General features: G+C 39.1%; 1 protein-coding gene across 2 annotated transcripts in view; it reads left to right on the top strand.

Annotated features, from left to right (window-relative positions):
* The first annotated feature begins 1,028 nt into the window (after positions 1–1,028).
* The window catches only part of TBL1X (transducin beta like 1 X-linked), a 136,832-nt gene continuing 119,482 nt past the window's right edge, over positions 1,029–18,378 (top strand). Inside the window, exon 1 of one of the 2 annotated variants that reach the window (XM_015639219.3) lies at positions 1,029–1,101. The gene's annotated coding sequence lies outside the window, so the exon portion shown is untranslated. Of the gene's footprint in view, positions 1,102–17,997; positions 18,082–18,378 lie in introns of those variants that run through there. The other variant, XM_015639235.2, reaches the window with a different exon arrangement.

Genomic DNA, 18,378 nt, shown 5'->3' with positions numbered 1-18,378 from the left:
TTCTGGTAAAATCTTCTTCGAAAAATTGTACCTTGCTTAATTTCCCAATTATATATTTACTTGCATGATGGAGAAGACGAAAAATTATTTTCTTTTGATCTGATGTAATATGAGCTGGGTTTTAGGGGAACAAATTCAATCTTATCTGATTATATCCTGACCACGGTCAAAAGTAAGGCTGTAATTGCTGTTTTAGGAGAGTTGTTACAGAGGTTGTGTCATATCAAATACATTGCTTTTCTACTCTGTTACTGTTAAATGGACTGCTCTAAATTAGATGGTCTAATTCTGGAAAATTTGAATATGTGCAGGTGGACTTTTGTGTCAGCAAAGCCACACTTATTTAATTGGAGCTCCATATGTCTGCAAAAATTGGTTCCATATGGTTGAATGGCACATTTTGAAAATGTTTCTTTAATTCATACTAGTGCCAGGAGAAAGAACAACTCTATTTTTTATGCTCCTCAACTAAGTGACAGTGCACCTGTACATGAACCTTCTTTCAATTTTTAAAGCAGTAATTGAATATGTAGGATTTGCTTGTCACATGTTAACAGCTTTAAGGTAGCTTAAATATGTAGCTAACAAAGGCTTAACTGTGTGCTTTCTGTTTGTACTCCTTAAAACAAGTGGTGAAAGATACTTAAATCATGCAGTCCCACTGTGTATTAGGTTGAATTTACATGAGTTTTCTTACAGAAAACTCTTTCACTTAGAATCATGGTAAATCTAAATATATATAGTGTGTATATATATATATATATATATTGTGTGTGTGTGTGTGTATATATATATATGTATTATGTATGTATGTATGCTGGTCAGATAAAACCCAGGTTTTTTACAAGGGGAAAACAGCTCTGAGTTTGTTTCTGGTTAACTGTATTGATGGGAAATAATCCTGTGAGAAAAGCTGAAGAGATGAATTTTTAAATTGGGGCCATAGAAGTTGATATAATTATTAAGAGATGAATTTATGAGGAGTAATGTAAATTTATTTATTTATTTTATTTTTTTATTCTGCTCAGGTACCTAAGGATAAAACTGGCCTGAAGGGAAAATCTGTGGGAAACTGGGGACCTTGACTGATCTTGCACCTGAGTAAGTGAATACTTAGTGAAAATCAGCTTTACAAAATGTTAAAACTGTGGAATATTTTTCAGCATCTCCATGCCTAGTTGAAGTTGTCACTTTAGACAGTACTTTGGCTTTTGGATTGACAAAGACCAGAAGTAGTAGGCCTACCTGCATGGGAGGGAACGTGGTGTAGAGCCTTCAGTGCTTTGCAGTACATTTCATTTTATTGCTACCCTTGAAGTCTCCATAAAATGAAACATAGCTTATAGGCAGGATTTCTTGGTATTTTGATATATTGCCTTTTCAGTTGTTTATCTTCAGACTAATGTCTGAGTTTCTTAAAGCTTAACTTGATCTTGCTGGTTTGTAATCACAGTAAGGCGCTGAGACTCAGCAGAACTGTAGGTCAGGCCAGGTTAAATATGAGGTTATCAGAGGGTGAAGGCTGAGAAGATGACCTCATGGAAGGTTGTATTGGAAAGGATGAATGCTCATTTCATGAGGAGTTTTTTGGGTTTTTTTTTTTAAGACAAAAACTATTGTCTTGGTTGGGGTTTGCTTTCACTAAAACAGGACAGGGACATTTCTTCACCAGCTTGGATGGGGCATTCTTTGTCATCTGGAGGCCCCCAGTCCCAAACCCAGGTATACAGTTTCCTGAAAGGCAGGAAGAGTATTTTCCATTTATGCACATAGCTTTCTTCCCTGGCAACTAACGCATTATTCTGGTTGCAAAAAATTATTTTACATATTGAAAAATCATGTTGATACGTAACTTATTATTTAATGCATTTATTTAGTCATACATATTAATATATGAAATGTCCGTAATATTAATGAGCAGATACATTTTTTATAGCATGAAACTTCTTTCTACTGGTAACATATTTTTAAAAATGGGCAAGTTAATTGAGTTTTCTGAAACAATTGCTAGAGCTGGAGCCTTTCTTCTTGCTGGCATTTCTCATGCTCAGAGATTTATCTTTGGTTTTAGAAAGCTTTACTAAGCTGAATATCCTTACTGGTATCTACATTAAAGTTTGAAAACAGGACTTACCAGCTGAAAGTCTCTGAATTTAATCTGATCTAAACTTGTTACAAGTGCTGTTCATTCCAAATCTGTGCTGTGCTTTATTCATATTCTTCTACTTAACACATGAACTTATAAATTGATATCAATCACATCACTGCATAAAAAAGTGTATTTCATTTTGCTGGAGTATTTACTGTGTTTATCCCTGCAGTAGAGTAGTAGACAAAAATATCTCTCATTGCTTTCAATATTAAAGAGAATTAAACATGTAACCTAAAAATCTGGCTTTGTGAGCTATACACAGATAAGACTTTTAGTTCATTAAGAAATGGTAGCATTTAGCATTATCATTCTTTGCTTTCTAAGTTAGGTACTGAATTACAAATAATGCCTGAGACTGTATTATAAGGAACTGGTTGCTTTCCTGTGCATTACCAGTTCTCATTGAAGTTCTGGTTCCTTGTCTTGCACTTGCTGTCTATGGTTTTAGGAATCAGGTCTCTGGACTAGCAAACAGGTATAAGGTTTGTTAAAGAAGAGAAGTTCAGTGTTCTCTAAATGATAGTGGCATGTTTTGAAATCACAGTTGGCTCAACAGTTCTGTTTTAAATCCAGCAGAGACCTTTGAGAGAGGTTTTTGCCTTGTTTCTTTTAACTTCTATACTAACATGAAGCAAATGTTTTCATTTATTTCCTATGTTATCAGTCCTACTCTGCGTATTTTAGCTATTGCTTTTGACAGTGATGAAAGGCAGCTATTTCCCAACCTTTGGTATTTTGGGTGCTACATAAGCTCAGCTGTTCATTTTGGGAATATTTTCTTCTCCTGATTTGTTCCTGTTTTCTCATTTGAAAGGCAGCACTAGGAATTCCAGATACAATTGTAGTCTTCTTGGAATTGTAATTTAGATTTTGTGCCTGTGTACATGAGACAGGAGCTTGCCTGTACAAAAGAAAGGCAGTCATTCTGCTGGACTGGAGAACCTGTAGGTACAGTGACAAAGATACCGTGTCAGTGTTATGTTACTTTGTACTTGAAAATTGTCCTTAATTGTTATCTAATAAGGTAGAAGTCAAGAACTAGTGAACTAAGAAATGGGGATAATCCAATTGAATTGTGTAGTATGTTCCTTCATGAATATAGGATTGATCTCTAGGTGTTTTACCCAGTTTATTTGCCAGTTACTGTAGTTACCGCATCACCTACAGATTTTTTCATTCAGACTTGAAATTGAGTGCCTTGGGGCAACATTTTCTCTGTTAAGCATGAAAATGAACTGGCCTTGGTTTTGAGAGGATCCTGTGTGTAGCAGTTTTTGTGCCTGCTGTTATGGAAAGATCAGCGGGTTTTGTGCAAATGTACATCTGGGTGTGAAGCAAGATAAATCTGATGTAACCCTCGTTCTGCTGCGTTCTGTTCTTTCCCAGGGATTGGTAGGTATTAGTCCATGCTGTATTTAGAGGCTGAAGTGAAGCCAGCTGGTACTGTTGCTGTAGCCTGTTGATACCGTAGGATGAAGCTTTTCAAATTCCTTTAGCAGTTAATTTTGCAGAGATTGCTATTATTTTTGTAAATCACAGTGTATGGTTTCTGTCAGCTTTTAAAGATGTCATATGCTCTACTGTTTATAGTGTAGAAGTCTCTGGGGATTTAAAACTCTTTCTCTACAGTATCTCTTTCACAGAGATCAATTAAGTTTCTAATTAAAGTTTTATCAACCTAGCATCTGTTGAAATCCTAAAAATGTTGATATTTGTTGAGACAAATATAGGAGGTTTTCTAATCTCCTGAGAAAATTTTTTTGAGGATTGTTGGGGTTTCTTTATATTTTTGAGAGCGTTTCTTTGTTGTTCACAAAGTAGTGTTTGAATAATGGAAAGCTTTAGAAGCTGAGGATTTTAATGAAAAAGAGCCAAACAAATTTATTTAAACAATTTTATTGATTAAAATAGCTTGTTCTCAACTAACAAAACTGTAGTTGTAATCCTTCCCCATTCTTTTTGTCTTTGAAAGACGACTTTTGATCAGACCTAAAATGTTGATGACAATTACATCTCTTTGTTTCACCTGAAGCTTTTCTTGGTGTTTGGAAAGTTGTATATCACATATATTACATTTGAAAGGTACCAAAGCCCTGTGGTTGGCCTCAGCATTAAAATATATAGACACTTTTGGTTTATGAGGCTGTAAACCAGATAATTCATCACTACTGATGACCTGGAAGTAGATGTGGGCTTTTAAAGAACAATATATTATATTACAAATTCCTTGGGAGGGGGAGTGTTTGTTTTTAGGAATTCCTGGAGAGTGGAAGCCTATTAGGATGGTATTGAACGTGTAATAAATCACGTACTTGGCCTAGGTTGAGGGTTTTTTTCCTTTTTCTTTTATGGTCTAAGACCATTTAAACATTCTGTCATAATCATAATAACAAGTAGTATCCTCTCTGCAAACACAGAAGAGAGGGGGAAGCTTTTTTTTTATTATTTTTGCAGTGTAATATTCTCAGTATCTATATAAATAAATGATAGTGTGTGGCACGATTCCCATGAATAGCAGTGCAGCTGTATTGCTGCTGTCTGCCCAAATAACAAGAAATGAGAGGGAAGAGGAGGTGACGGGGGATATGGTTCGGAGAGGAGCACTGTGGTATGAATAAATTGACACTGTGGTTTTACTGGGGGGGGACACTCATTACAGGAGGCTTCATCTGTTTGCTGCTTTCCCATATTTAGAAGGCATCTTAAGTGATCCTTTTTGCAAACAGCTCATGCAGTAACTGGCAAAACAGAAGCAATTAGTGGTGTAATCTCAAAGGGAATCTCAAGCTTCACTTTAAGTGCAATGATTAAATCCACTAGAATGATAACCATTGCTGCCAAGAGCTCCTGTAATTGGTCACTAATGTATTTTGTTGTAGCAGTCGATATCTACTGCATTTCATGCACATAATTAGTAATGCATACACGTTTGGTCAGTAAAATTGAAAATCCTGATAACCGAGTGTAGAGGGGGTGGAAGGAGCACAGAGCTGGAGAACTGAAATACTGCTCTGTTGATAGTACCTAACTAGAGCTGTGTGCTTCAACAAAACAAGTGTCCTACTGTGCTGGAATACAAATGGGCTGTCTGTGGCAGGATACAGCAAAGACATTTGGCAGAGAGGGATTTGAAAGCTTCTGGCATAATGTAATTGAATTGGCCATTTCTTTAAAGATACAGCAAATTGTTTGCTGCAGCATTCATTATTGTAAGGAAGGTCAGACAGCTTGCCAAACATATGATATTCATAATAAAAAGTAAAACGGTGACACTTATATTTAAACACAAGTCATGTTATCATGTTTGTAAAAGCTGGAGAAATGAATGGGAATATTTTTGGTGGTGCTGAGCATTAGTAATCTAAGTAAGACTGTAATTCAAGAGGGGTACATCTTATAAGCAGAGGAAAGATCCACAGGGAAATGCAGCTACTGAGCAACATATGATCCCCCTGATTTGAGAGGGTAGTAGGTGTTTTGGCAGGATTATTGCTGACTCTCTCTTCTGATCACTTAAGGAAAGATAAGCTTGTATGATCCTATTTTTTGCCTTTTAAGAAATCAAAGGGGAAATAACAAAGAAGAAAGACTCGAGACTTTAAAAAGAGGCAAAATTCGAACAAAGCGTTGCTGGGGGTTTTTTTTGGTAGTTATGCTGTGACAAAATAAGATGATGCAACAACCTGTAGCATATCTGAAATGTTATATGAAATGCTCTGTATTGGTACGCTGGAAAACCCCTCTCGAGTCACATCCAGAACGCTGAGCGTAAATTGCCTGGTGACAGGGGCTTTGGGCCATGCAGTGATGCCTCTGCAAATGAGTAGTTGTTAGCTTTTAGGTTCTAACACATTCAGGAGACTGGCATTTTGATTTCTTGCACCACTGCACCACTGATAGGGTTGGAAATGGGAATCAAAATAATTAGATTGGATATATAGATCCCAGCAAACCAGCCAAGAAAGCGTCTGGGCTGGGGAGGGCTGCTCTGAATTCTAAAATGTGCCAGTGCTGTTTTTATGAGAGCATGAGGACAGAAGGAGTAAACTACAGTGCAGATGCTCACCATTTATATTCAAAGCACGTAAGAAAATAATTGAATGTATGCTTCCTCCTATTAAAGCCTGTTAAAATCAGTAATAAAGTACATTACTGTTGTATTAAAAAGGGAGCTCAAATTTTCAGGTAATATATCTTAGCTGTATGCATAGTGTACAGATAAGCAGACTGGAAAGTGGTTTTTTTTACATTATCCAAGGTATTCCTCCTTCTGATACTGGACTGTTCCCATCAGTTCATTTTCTGTTACTTAGTCCAGCAGTATCTTTCCAGTATTCCCTCTGGCAGTTTTTTATAGGCCAACAGTTGTTCCCCTCCAAAAAGGCCTTTCCTTCTAATCCTTCAATATTTTTATATAAAAAACTGCAACAAAAATGAAACACCAAAAAACCTCCCATTTTCCATGTACTCCTTCTTGAGTTTCCATAGCTGTTATAAAATGTCATCCTTTTTCTATGCACATTCTTTCTTTAGATATTTGTAAACAATTACCCCACTCTCTCTTTTCCCACTTTACCATTTTTCACCTGTAAAAGAATTACTTTTTCTTTACTCAAATGTCAGTTCTTTGACTTTTTGCTTTTGAGAGACCCTCCTTCATTAAATCAGGAGATTCAAGAGTCCAGGTTCTCCTAAATCTGTAGAGAATATGTTTTTTTTTCTGTTAGCATGATTCCTGATGCTTTTCTTTTTTAAAATTCTACTCTCTAGATTGACTGCCCATGTTACCTCCTACATTTATGTCTCAGTGCACTCTCTCACTTCCTTCCCTGCCTTATCACTGATTTGAATTTTTTTCATACCAAACATGTTATATCTTGCATTGTCCCAAGCCATACTTTGCTCTCCATTTGTATTTCTATTTTTGCTTTTCATTGCATTAAATCTCAAGACCTTGTGTCTGCATCTTCATATCTACCAAGTCAATGTGAAACATCCATCCAAAATAGCCTGTTGGTTTGTGTGCACACCTGCCATGGGGACGGCAGTGGCTGCAGTATCTCCTCTGCTTTGAAGCCAGATGCACAGGGCCGTGTCTCTGGTAATACTGTATGATAATAACACATGGGAAGTACTTGCCTGCTTTTGCAGAAGCCTGTCCTGCATGCTGTCCTTAAAATACCCACTGAATCTGTAAGAAAATAGAGCAGTTATTGGCTCCAGTTGTAGTCACTGGAAAAAGCTGTGTTGAGCTGTTCCTGAACTAAATATCACCTTTTCTTTTTCCTGATTCCCCGCTTTGGATCTCCAGGTTGTCTTAGGTGTTAGTTTTTCTATTTTCTTATTGTGCTCTTATTTGGTTCACTATTTCATGTTACCCTACTCAGTTGTAAAGACGGTGATGAGGAACAGCAAAGTGCTTTCTTCTTGTTTTCATCTGTGCAAGCCCATAATATCTAAAGCTCCTTCAGAAGTTGTCATTTGTGTGTCCTGAAGGTGCACTGTGGCCATCCTGTACATCTTGCACATAAGCCTCCCATTCAGTGATTTGATGTTTTGACATCAGATTACAAGACTAACATAAAGTGTATTTGCTATCCATATGGAATGGGGGATATTTCGCTGGTATGGGAGTGCAGCATGGATGAGTGGGACTCATACCAGGAGCTCTAAGAATTTGGGTTTACTGCAGAGATAGTTTGGTGGTTCTGCGGGAGCTAATTTTTCTAGTGGAAAACATAAAATCCAATATTTTTTGTTAAAAGAAGACTGAAATTATGAGTTGGCCATCATCTGCTAATAACCATGTGAAGATTTATGATATGAGAAGGCCCTTCTGTTTGGATGTTATGGAAATAAAAAGATGCACTGGAAATCAGAAAAAGAAAAATTCAAACAGGAGACAGATTTTATTTCCCTGTTATTTGTAAAGCTGACAAAACTGCTGAAGCTGTGACAAGGAATTAGCTGAAATTTCTGTATCCATATCCAAAGTCATCCAGATGACTTTCTAAAATACTGTTTGTTTGAACACTGCATTTAATGCAAGAATTGCATGCTTGAGTTTCAAAACTTGTATTTTTGAGGAAGCCCAGTAGAGGCAGGAGATAATTTGTGTCTCTTGTTGGATTCATGCTTATTAAAGCCTTCACTTAGGATTTGGGCTTTCATACATACTGGTTATTTAGTTCAGATGATGGTCACAGATTTCTGGAGGGCAGTTGCAACACGGTAGTTGCTGTACAAGAAATGGTTTAGTAATGCTCCAAAGGTTAGCTCTTAAAACACTCAGCTCACTTAAAAGCCCATTAAGGCTTGACCTATGTTGAGAGTTTATTTAAATGCTTGGCACTGTTCTTTTATATAGGGAGGTTGGAAAAAAAAATGTTATTTTGTTTTTTAATAATTTTTTCCCTGACCTTTATCTGCAGCAAAATTGGCTGGCAGTATCACAGCAGGTCCAAATACAACATTTTATTTATGGCAGTAATTTTATAGGAAGAACAAATGGAGTTTGGAGACAAGAAGAAATGAAAGACTTCTTAGGTTTCTTAGATTAATAGCTTGCTGAATGTGAATGAATGCAAATGCCAGTGACTCGAACAAAGAGATCAAATTTAGTACCTTGGGCAGGTTACACAATGTCTGTCTATGGGGACTGCAACACTTGATCCCTGTGTTCTGTCTACTGCCACTGAGACAACAGTATAGCAGTGTATTGCACAGGTAACATTTTCTGCACCTTTTAGGGTGTTAACTGCTATTAAATTTTTCCTGTTCCAATGTATAAATAACCTTCTATGATATGAATTGTAGGTAATGGAAACACCTTGCATATTTCAGAGCCACAGTACAGCATTTGTTTAATATAGGAGATCTGCAGATATAGTTAATCTTCTGTTGTAGATTTATTAAAATATGATATGAACATCAGGACGTGTAATACAACTAACTTGATTGTGCTGTAACTCAGGACAAACTGGGTTGTTTCTTCCTTGCCTGGAAGACTTTTCTGTGCTTGTTGTTGTCTTATCCTTGGTTATTGGAACTGAGTTTATGCCCTTCTTCTAGAGTAATCTTCAGAACTAAGTATATTCAGTGAATATATTACCCCTACAACTTTTCACTGATAATGCGCATTTTATGGGATGATTTCTTTTGCTGTACAACTAAGGACTTAGCGTGTTATGTGTTGACTTGGCTTTTGAAGGCCATCTTAAAAATATGCAAAATATTCAAAATAATATTCAAATTACTTTCCTTTTTCCAATCTCTTTGACCAACACTTAGAAACATGGTGAATGGTCACATCTTGTGAGATAGTATATAATCAAGGAAATTTTTAGATTCTTTCTGAACTGCTGGAGCACAACAAACAATGTGTTTTATTTACACACAAACATAGCTGTAAAGAGATTCATATATTTAGTTATTTAAAAAGATTAGTGTTGTGGCTGTTTAGGACTGAATTACACCAAAGTATGTGGAAAATATTTTTCTGTTTTTGAAAAAATTAAAAACTGACAGTTTTTTTAATGTGTTCTTAGGGGACTATAGTTTGAATCTTGTTTTGTTACAGTAGCAAGTTTTTTCGATTTTCAAAGCAGTAGTCCTTTAAATCAAGAATACCCTTCTGCCACCCATATATTGTTTGGGAAAATTAAATTTATTTAGGATATGATAAGTGAGAACACTGATATCTTAGCTCCTTATCTTGGGAAGTGCTCCCCTTATTTTCCTTTTCTGTGCCCCTCTCCAGGAACAAAAGCAATACAAGAATGCAGATGTTGAAAGGCACGAAAATGTGCTTAAAGTATTTTCCTTCTGTCTTGGAACAATGGCTGCTGACAGCAGAAGGCTTGCTTGCTTGTTAAAATTAGATTTGAATCATCAGTGTAATAGCAGTAGGAAATTGTAGGATGGAAAGGTGCCAGGACTCCTATCTATATCTGCCCTTTCGGAGCAAGGGGGGCCGCAATGACTTGAGCTGTCTCCTCAGCTGAGTGAGCGTGCCCTATATGACAAGTACTGCCTTAAGCATCCTTAAAACAAAATTGTCCTTGGGCAGAAGCTGTTGAGGTTGGATCCTGAGAACAGATGAAAGTACAGCAGTGCAAGAGCTGTTACACTTAGGCTTCTGAAGAATTTGTTTCTCACTGGTTCCTTACATCATATTTAATTGGGCCCACTTCCATTACCTCCCACCATTTTCCTTCTCTAGGATAAAAAAAAAAAAAAAAAGATCAAAAAAAAAATCTGTGTTTTGGGGTTCATTTTTTGGATTTTATGATTGTAAAATCACTGGGAAGTTTCCATAATTTACTTGTAAGTAAATTAAAGGATGATGTTTACTCTGAAGCTGTATCAGAAGCAGCATCGTTCTAGCTTATTCTGTTTCTCTTCAGTTGTTTTAAGGCAGTCCAGTGCCCAGTTACTTCTTTTATGTAGTTATTATCTGTTGGCTTTGCAGTAACCCAATCTATGGAACACAGTGACCTCTCTATGCACCTTAAAGCCATTCACAGAAATGGTTGCAATTCTGCTGATGCAGAATGCAGCTGCCCATTTAAATCTCTTTTTCCTACAGAGGAGATGGTTATGTCTCTGCTGTGTACTGGCTTCTGTTTAATTTCAAGTGCAGTTTTTACACTGCTTCCATAAGCAGCTTAGTTCTTGATTACTTCAGGGAGTGCTTTGCGTGATACAGCAGTAATTGATATCAGCTGAAGTGCTAAATCTACCAGTCCCCTCATTTAAATTAGTGCCAGTTGGAGATGGGAGAGCTGAAAGCAGGACTGTGCCTGGGAGAGGATTCTGCTTTTTGTTTAGTTTGCTCTCCTAACAGAGTAAGAATTTTCTGACCTTCTGATTATGAGGTTATTCTTGTCCTGCAGAGGCAAAATAAAATCAAAGTGATTGTGTAGGGACGATCAAGGAGGAATTTTAGTTAAAGTGTTTAATGATATTTAGTGCATTATGATTGTCTTCATCAGTGCTATGTGTGCAATCAGACATAATTTAAAACCTACATAAGTAACTGGATTATAATACAGCATTGGTTTATATTTTTTTATCATTTGTTTACATTAACTCCATTTTAACACTATTTTGTATATGTATGTATCCATCTATCTGTACATATCTGGTGTTCATTTATTTTCTGGAGAAATAGGTGATTCTGCAGCTGGGCTGTATTGCTTATAGGTATTATTTAATTACTGGCAAATATTTAGAAGGCACAAGACCACCACAGTTTCATGAGACTGCTGTAGCAAATTTGATTATGGACAAGAAAAGATTGAAAGCAGTACCTGAGCATCAGTGGCCGTCTTGGCTTGACCGGCTGTGTGACCAGCTTTTAGACTGCAGTCCCTACTCCTGCACGTGTACCAGCTGTGAGAACACTGTGTTACATGGAAAGTTTTATTGGAAGTTGCTGGTATATTTGTGATTGAAAAATTGGGTAGGATTTGATCTACCTTTCCCCTCCCCAGACTCCTTACAGGACAGTAGAGTGATGTAGTGTGAAATAGGCTTCAGGTTGCTCAGATGATGGTGGTTTGTACTTGTTCTTTTCTGTAGTGAGTAAATTATTCATTGTGGTCCTGTATCATATTTGTAGACAGTTATCTGCCAGCTTCTCAAGATGGCCACACAAGCCATTCCCTTAAATAGCCCAAATACTTGTGTCATCTAGAACCTTTTTGTAAGCATTCTTCTTATTTGTCTTGTAGGTGTCTATAAAAGTATGTAAATCTAATCTTTAATATTAAGGGTTTAAGGCCTTAGTACTTACGTTTCAGTTTCATGCAGTGCATTGTGAGATTGCATGTACTCCTAATCATATTGTTAGCCATTATCATCTTTAAGCATGTTCCATGTCCCTTGGGTGTCCACCTACCATCTGTTACTTTATCCCATTAGATTTCCACCAGATTTCTTATTTTTTCTCTAGCATACTCTGCTTAAAAAAACCCTCCATATAGTTTCCCTCATTGATCTCCCAGTTTAGTCTTAATTACACAGCTAATCAGATTATGATGACTTTCTTTATTTCTTACCTCCCTGTGCTTTCAAGTATGACCAAAAGCATGTACTTCATTTCTGCACATGGGTGTGTATGTGCAAGCAGGATGACTATACAAGATTGTTCTAACCAGTGTTTTCTGTTCCACTCACTTTGCATGGAGGGTATAAAGGTGCCTGATGCTTCACAGCTTCATTGACCGCTTGGCTTCTACTTCCTCCTGTGGACCAAGGGAATCCAGCTCTTAGCATTTGACCTGAGCCAATCAAAAGGAGCCTCCTGCCCTCCTTCCCCTTCTCCTTGAGCTGTGCTCTCCCATTCCAGGGTACTGTCAGCCCTGTTATGCTGCTGCCCAGGGCTGAAAGATGTGCAGCGAGCTCCCAGCCAGCTCGACAGTCTGTCCCCAGCACACGGCAGCCATAGGCTCTAAATGAGCTTAGGCTGGCAATTAATTCACACTGCTGAGTCACTGCTGAAATGCTTTACTTTGCTGTGCACCTTTTTTAAGCAAACCATGGCCAGATCAGGGCTGCCTAGGACAGGCTGTACTTCACTGTCCCAGGCCACTGAACGATGAGTGACTCAGCCATTTGTGTAGAGAGGCGAGGAAGGCATCTGTGGAGGATCATCTCTGCAGGTGTCTGCAGCCACCCTGCTCTGCTCGAGCATCTCCACTTAAACTAAAACCTGGAAAAATACTCTCCACACACAGAAAGCGTCTCTTTCCTTTAAAACCTATGAGATACGTGGTGTTCTGAGAAGGAAGATGCATGAGAATTATTTACAAACCTGTTAACAACTCCAAACAACTGAGAGAGCATGTTTACTTTTAACTGGAATTAACTAACATTCCTGCATGGGGAAGCATTGTCTTATAGAGCAGGAAGGGTTTATCCATTCACTGCTCATTTTTTTGTATTGCTGGACAAAAGCTTGCCTGATAAAACAGCGTATTTTCATGACTAATGAGCTCAATCAGTCTTTGGTTTCTATCCGTGTACTACAGGAAATAAACCATATGGAATATTATTGTGGAATATTTAGGTTCATTTATAAATACAAAGATTCATGTGTACAAATTGGCTTCACTCTTAATTGATTTAGAATACTTGATTAGACAACACAGCTGAGCCAGTGTAACTCTTGCTGCCACTGAGAGGTGGTTCAGCCCTCACTTTTGTCTTCCTGTCCCTTCTAGCCATATGGTGCTTGTCTGACTCCTCAATCCAGTGCTGAACTCCTTCCTTCGTGGAAGAGACCAAGCCATTTTATCTGGTTGGATGGTGTGAAACAGGTGTAGGGAACTAACTGTGTGCTTCATTTCTGGAAATGATGTTTCAGCATAAGGGTTGCAGGTCTAGTGAGAAGTCTCCAGTGCCAAGATGTGTGTGAGCTAGATCATCAAGGGTTCATTTCTACTTAATGTTTAGATCAAGAAAACGAATAGTCTGGTTTTACGTATATCTTCTGTGATATATTTTTAGATGTTACCACCTGCACATAATATAATAGTCTTGTAGCAAAAAAAGAGTCATTTTTAGCACAGATGGCATGATTGAGAGAGCTGTGGTTTTGCATACTTTGAATTTTAGTGGAGTGAGGAGACTTTCTACTCTAAAACTTAAGCTATCCTGCATTTCAAAATAAAATAGATTAAAAAATTGCCTTGGTTCATGAATAGTTGGCAGAAAAACAAGACTTACTACTTTACCTAGTAAAAGTCAATGGCCACAGAACAAATATGTTCTTCACCAGCTGATCCGGTAGAACAGGGCTATGTTTCGGTAATTTTGATGACTGAAGAGGGCATCACATGTTTTAAGTACTGGTGCCCTACTGGTGTTTATTCTGACTTTTTGTCTTAAAAAACTGGCCAGAGTCATCTCTGGTGTACAGCTCTCCTTTACATTAGGCTTGTTGCAAAGCCATGTAGTAACTCTGGGAAACAGTTACAGAGTTTGCAGCATTAGGAATTGGGTTTTGGGAACCATTTTTATTTAACAGCCTGAAGTCAGCATGTGTGAAATTCCAAATGCAGTTTTCAGGGGCAACCTTTATGCTTGTGCTCAAGAGCTGGAGCAAGTACTGGGGCACAGAATATCTTGTTAGTGTTGCTGAGTTCAGCTGCTGCTGTTTGCCCAGCCTGTGAGCAGTACACAGGTGGCGGGGGAGCTGCTGATGGCCCAGCGAGGCAGCCAGTAGGAAGGGAGAGGTCAGGGCACGACTGCTTTCGTCTGGAAAAGGCAAAGCAGAGGCAGTGTCTTAGGTTCTGGCAGCTCAGGTGTGCTTTTCTCACATTTAGGTTTTCTACAGTCTTAGTAGCATTTTCGTTCATTTGTCATTTCCTTGGCTGTTCTGCTTTCTATAGAGAAAGGAAACTTCCTTGGTGTAGTGCTAAAAACACATAGTTTTGACAGCAGTCCTAGTTTTGGTATTCCTGGCCACTGATAGCCTGTGGCAAAATTGCTTGAAGCTGACCAAAATGATTACCTTAGGTAACGGGATTGTACTGCTCTCTCTTGTGGACCAGCCGCTGGAAAGAGATGTCCGAGTTGGATGTAATGATGTAAATGTGCCTTTGCACCTGCAGAGCCAAGCCAGGCACCTACACCAGAGCCTGTGTGGGTTGAACTGAGCCTGAGGCTTGGGGGTTCTGATGGCCTCGGGGAATCTTGGGGGAAACCTTCTGTTTGTGATCTGGAGGGAGCCCAGTGCAGCACAGCCAAGCCAACCAAGCAGAAGCCATTGAAGTGGCCAAATGGGGACACGTACCCCACTTCCTGGACTTCCTTTGGGGCTGGCTGCTGGGGTCTGGCTACAGCCTGGCTTTGTCTTGAAAAGAAGAGCCAGGGCTGGGCAGGCAGCATGCAGAGGGTAGTTGCGGGGACTTCAGCAAATGGGTTCTAGTAGTCTCTGATGACGTAACTTAAGTGGGAACTCTTTTTTCCATCATATTTGAGCATTGCTGCGGCTGAACACATTTTGCTGAATCTGAAATGGCACCTCCCGGGATTTCTTGTTGCCCAGTTTCAAAACACTCTTGTTAAATAGGGATATTTACAAAAATTACAGGAAACTGGGTTATGTTAGAAGGCAAAAGTAAACCTAAGTATAGGTGCCATGACTTCTTGCTATACATCTAGAGACAGACCTTTCTATTCTCAAGCTATTATATTGAATATCCTGATCTGTACATTTTTCAGAGTTGGGATGCCCACTGTTCTTGACAGTCTGGTTCCCAAAAAAATTATTTGATTGAAGTTACTTACATGTGAGAGAAGTTACTTACAGACAGGTTGCCTATGAAAATTGCATCACGTATGTGTGTGCATACAGATGTATGTATACCTGTGCTGAATGCGATTAAAATATTTCTTCCATAAGGACCAGCAAGGTTTGGAAGCTTCCTCTACACGGGGCAGTATCTCATACACACAGGTTCTGTAAAAGCCAAGTATTTTCTCACAGTGGCAGTTTATTTTTGGAAACACAAAAGCATGAGCAAGCAGCACTGTGTCACACATCCATCAGGTTTTGCACAGATGCAGGCAGCGCAGCCCAGGAATATGGATGTGTTGACATCCAGGCCTCCCCATCCTTCCCTCCGTGCCTGCTCAGGCTCACAGCAGGAGCGCAGAGATGGCTGTGGTTGTACCTGTTTGTGGGTGATGGGTTGTTTCTGCCCTCGGTCGCTGCTGGAAGAGAACAGCAGCTTATGGAGCACTTCAGTCTGTTTTGCTGAGTGTAACAGCTTATGAGAAAATGGCTGCCTTGTTTTCCAGCCGTGTCCCAGGGATGGCCACGCAGGAGAAAATGACGATCCGAGCTTGAGGAATCTCTCAGCGGTTTCCCCTGCCATTTAACATTTATAAATACGCTATGAAGGATCCCTTTTCTTTCCAGGTAGCTGCCTCGCATTAGTCCTTGCAGCAGTGGGAGGAGGGGTGGGAAGGAGCGTTTCCAGACCCTCATCAGTGCTCCTAGGGAACCCTTTCCAGAGAGAGGTGCATGCACACATATCTCTCCTTATATATGCATATAAATGCTTGTATATACAAGATGAGACTTTAAGCTTAAAATTTGTCCTCTGAGGTAATCTAATCAGTTGCTTTTTAGTGATTATATTAATGAAGTGTTGTTTACTTAAGTATTTAGTGCTTCTAAAAATTACTTTCTTCATTTTCTCACGGTTTGAGTGACACAGCATGGCATTATGAGCAGGCATTATGTGCCGTGAAATAGAAATGCATACAGCCCTTACATTGAAGTAACTCGAGGTCAGAAAGGTTTTAATACTAACACAGAAATGATTCGCACGAAACAATTCTGCCTGAATAGCCCACTAGAAAATTCTCTGCTGTTCAAGTGTATTATCCCATTTATTAAGTGGGATAATGAAAACAATTTTTAGCAAATTGTTCTAGCTTTCTGCAGCAGTTTGTTTCCTTCAATTCTTCAAATGATCTTGATGTTTTAATAAATAAATTCCCTCAGTATCCTGTTGGAAAAGGCAGAAGTGGCATAAGGAATTATAAACTCTTAAGAGAGTAAGAAAGCCACTTACTTGGAATATAATGCAAAGTCTTTTAAAAGGAGTGATTAGCTTCTTTGGTGTTTGGACCTTTAACATAAACTACTGTCTCATAAAATCTGGTAGATTTAGCTGTGCTGGTTTAAGATGTGACAATTACCCGCTGTACTCATCTTCTGGGCTTCATCCTTTATCATCTGCTGAAGAAATTGCAGTACAGCCAGTGAGCCCTGTGGAAGCAGGGTCTTGAGATCCTGAGAACCCCTTCTGCCTAGCCCTGCTTGGGGACTCTCTGGGCTGAAGCTACCAGAGCTCTTCACAGCTAGGCTCTTCATCATCTGCATCTGTTTATGGTAATAAGGGAGAGGAAACAAGAGTAGGGAAACAACCCTACAAAGCAACCAAACAAAAATTCCAGTCAGAGCCAGGCACATTGCCTTTCACTGTGGGCTTTCCTACCAGCTTCCAAGCAGTGTTTCCGAAGTGTTGTTTTCAGGTAGCTATTAGCAATACCAGTTTTGTGGCATTGATGTACATAGGTTTCTTTTATTTCCTTGAGTAGGCTTTTCTTCTTCTTCCCTGCCATCCCTTAAAGACGACAAGCAGTAAGCTTTTTCTGCAGGATTAGTGTTGCTTTTGAGCATAATCACAACTTAATGCAGTTCACATTAGTGCTGAAGGTAAAAGGTAAAAGTGTACTCTGTTCATTTTGTCATAGAATCATAGATTGTTAAAGGGCTGGAATTGACCTTAAAGGTGAGTTAGTCCCAACCACTGCTGCCATGGGTAGGGACACTTGTCACCAGACTAAGTTGCTGAAGGCCTTGTCCAGCCTAACCTTGAGCACTGCCAGGGTTGGGGCTCCCTGTTTCTGAGTTAAGCAGTGTCAGACCTGTTCTGGAGCAGCTCTCTTTCTGTGATCTGCACATCAGCTGGAAACACAAGAGTGCCCATGTCGCTGTTTCCCTCTTCCAGAGGTCAGCTGTGCTGCTGCAGTGTCACTGCAAGCCCAGGGAAAACACTTCACACTGCAGCTGTACCAATATCAAACAAAGGATGTGTTCTTGTGAATCAGACTCTCACTGTCTTCTCTGTATTTTCTAGAGTTGTCCAGAGAGCCTTCTTTTTTTTGTACTGGGGAAAAAAAGGCTTTTTCAAAGAACTGCACATTCAAAATGTGACTGTACCAAAGGAATAGGAGGAATGCTATTTGTAGGAGACACTACTGTTTGCTTCACATTTATTCTTTTGCCACTTTTGTCATTTCTTTTTTAACAACTGGAGCAGAAGAGTCTGAAAAGGGAACTGGAAAGATAACTGCAGGAAAGCATACCTGTTTCATACCGCTGTGCCAGTATGGAAGCTCTCTGAGTAAGGCTCTACTGCAGTACTTTTTGGAGCAGGCTTTTTACCTGACTGGTTGCTTTCATAATGTCCCTTATTCTGGATGATTCCACAAGGTGTGTGATGACATGAGTGTGGGCAGTGTGACACGGCTGATCAGGTGACTCTAGGTGGTATCTGCTTTTTAAAAAAAAGAAAGAGCAAATTATTGCATTGAAAACGCTGAGCAGGGTTAGTTTATTGGCTGTAACAGCACTGCACACTGGGGGGTTTTGTGCAGCAGTCCAAGTTAGTTAGCATGGTTAACAAAATAGTGCAGTTTCT

This window comes from Parus major, chromosome 1 (genome assembly GCF_001522545.3).
Source record: "Parus major isolate Abel chromosome 1, Parus_major1.1, whole genome shotgun sequence".
NCBI classification, from domain to species: domain Eukaryota; kingdom Metazoa; phylum Chordata; class Aves; order Passeriformes; family Paridae; genus Parus; species Parus major.
This window is presented reverse-complemented; position numbering and strand designations above follow the sequence as displayed.